At 38.2% G+C, this 2,500-nt stretch overlaps 1 long non-coding RNA gene across 1 annotated transcript in view; it reads right to left on the bottom strand.

The window, feature by feature from the left end:
- Positions 1-527: 527 nt before the first annotated feature.
- LOC137997439 (uncharacterized) overlaps positions 528-2,500 on the bottom strand; it is a 3,578-nt gene continuing 1,605 nt past the window's right edge. The window contains exons 2-3 of the long non-coding RNA XR_011122479.1: positions 2,291-2,322; positions 528-1,368 (exon numbers count right to left, since the gene is read on the bottom strand). This is a non-coding gene — a long non-coding RNA (uncharacterized lncRNA). The remainder of the gene's footprint in view (positions 1,369-2,290; positions 2,323-2,500) is intronic.

Genomic DNA, 2,500 nt, shown 5'->3' on the forward strand with positions numbered 1-2,500 from the left:
TCCAAGAAAGCAATACCACAGCAATACTGGTGATCCCTTATTGGCCAACCCAGTTCTGGTATCCACATCTCCTGCAGTTGCTGAAATCTCAACCATTGCAAATCAAGACGCTAAAATCAACCCTCACACTTCCATACCACCCCGAGGAAGTTCATCCATTGTACCCCAAACTTTAACTTCATGGCTGTCTTGTGTCAGGGCTTCCTTAGTAGCTCATGGTGTTGAGGGAGAACCTCTAAACATAATTCTGGACTCATGGAGTACAGGGACACGAAAGCAATACCAGACTTATGTGACCGCCTGGCTTAAGTTCTGTAAGGATACCTTCATTAGCTACATACACCCAACACTACAACAAGTGGGATATAATTCAGTATTTCCTCACCATCAGAATTATTAGTGACAGTAAATTGTAATAGTTTCTCAAGTAAAATGCATATTATAATTATAATAATTATTCATTCTGTTGTCAAACATGCCGAGTTCACTGAAGTGTTTGTCCCCCAACTTTGAAATATTGTTTTTCTCTTCCCTTCAGTTTACCTGGGAAAAGTTGTACAAGGCACAGTCTTCACGTGACATGGGCACCCTCTTCTATTTCAGACAAAGGTTCGGACAGACAAATGTTCCCCCACAAGTGAAGAAGGTGCGGAGGCCCTTATGCTTCAGGTAACACGTGCACACATTTGCGAAGCCTTCATGGCATGGGCTGGAATGGAAACCCTTGAATCAAGGCCATTAAATCTGGAAATACCACCACAATCTGCAACTGTACAAGAGAAACATGAATTCCTTGAGGGGTGCATTGGCAACTTTGTTGACAAGTATGCTTTGGTAGTTCCAGATGTGAAAGGATTGTGGGAGATGGAGGAAGCCCAGCGTACAGTTCTGCTATTAAAGCAGAGCCAAGAGTTAGTAACACAGTGCCTTCTTTTTGCTGTTGGTCAAATTGTTGACAATGACTCTGCGAGGACAGAAAAACAAGCCCAACTGAGGCTGCAGTTCAAGTCACAGCTGTGATGAACACAAACAGCGCCCAAAATAAACTACAGATAGGTCAACTGGTAGCGTGGCCAAATAAAGATATGGCAATCTTCCAAAGTGAACTTGTTTTATTACACCTTAAAAAACAAAGTGAATGTAAGCATGGAATAAAAACTTCCCTTCAATTTACATACATACATACATGAAGGCTATGGCTGTACTTATTCCTATATAATGTTCTCTTCTATTTTCCTTTAATATTGATAAGGATGTCTGGTATGCCAGTGGTGGATCCAGACAGGATCAAATGGTGAATGCATGAAAACATGGAAATGTTCTTGTCCATAACAGCAGGAGGGAGGAACATCATCCCTAGATCCACCACTGTAAATAAGCAGTAAAGCATTAAAAAAGTTATACATTTCAAAAAAAGATGGCACAGCTGCATAGAGCACAACCTATTTCATAATGTTTCGTAACAGAACATATCCCTGCACCCCAGGGATTGAAGGCCACTGGACATTCCAAGGGGGAAAAAACTCAACACTCTAACGCTTAATTTTGTTAATTATGAGCTCTAAACGTCAAATTGGCAGAGCAAGAGTCTTTCATTTGCAAAATCACGGCCTCATAGCAACTGAGAATGATTTTCCAGCTGTGTAAATGACATTTTGATATAGACTGATATAAATTTGAAAAAGGTGGGTCGACGTTTTTCAAATTTACCGAAATTCAATCCATTTCAATCCTCTCCAGTTTTCTCCATCCATCACCCTTCTTGGCTTCCCTGTATTTTGTTAGAGTTCTTCTATACCGGTAGTTTTGAACAGTTATTTTGATATTTTAGTCAATTCTATGACCATTCGATCAGTGCTGAAATTGCCTCAAATTGCGTGACCTAGCCCCTATAAACTCACATTATTTGTTTGCTTATACAATGTACATTGTTTATTATCACACTATGACACTACCTTTAATATTTACAAGGTTTATGGCTAATGACAACTTTCATTACTAACAACATTCCACTTACTGTTACACTTTAAAGGTCAATTATTTATTTTCATCCTCAAAATATGTAAAGAAAAAACAATTATTTAATTTCAAGGGGTAGGGCATATCAAAATATTCCAGTTTTTAATGGAAAGGATGAAGCTAAACTGGAAATTCCCATGGGGTCAGGGAGGTGGCCCTTATGGATACTTTTTAAAATCAAAATAATTTATTATATCAGTAAGTTAAATAAATGTATAATTGCAGTTAGTGCAACTACAGGCACCTTTTCGAAATATGGCACCTAGCATACCTAGTTGGGCATATGCAGGCTGAAAACTCTTCCTAGAAATAAAATGCAAGTAAAATGAAAAACAATGTTATGTAACAATGATTATAACAATAGATTGTGAGCAATGATAGCAAATTACACCTGAATGGAATATACCAAATTGAAATGAAGTTTTACTACTACTACTACCACTACTACTACTACTACCACTACCACTACCATTACAGGTAC

The sequence above is a fragment of the Montipora foliosa genome, chromosome 3 (genome assembly GCF_036669935.1).
Source record: "Montipora foliosa isolate CH-2021 chromosome 3, ASM3666993v2, whole genome shotgun sequence".
Classification (NCBI taxonomy): domain Eukaryota; kingdom Metazoa; phylum Cnidaria; class Anthozoa; order Scleractinia; family Acroporidae; genus Montipora; species Montipora foliosa.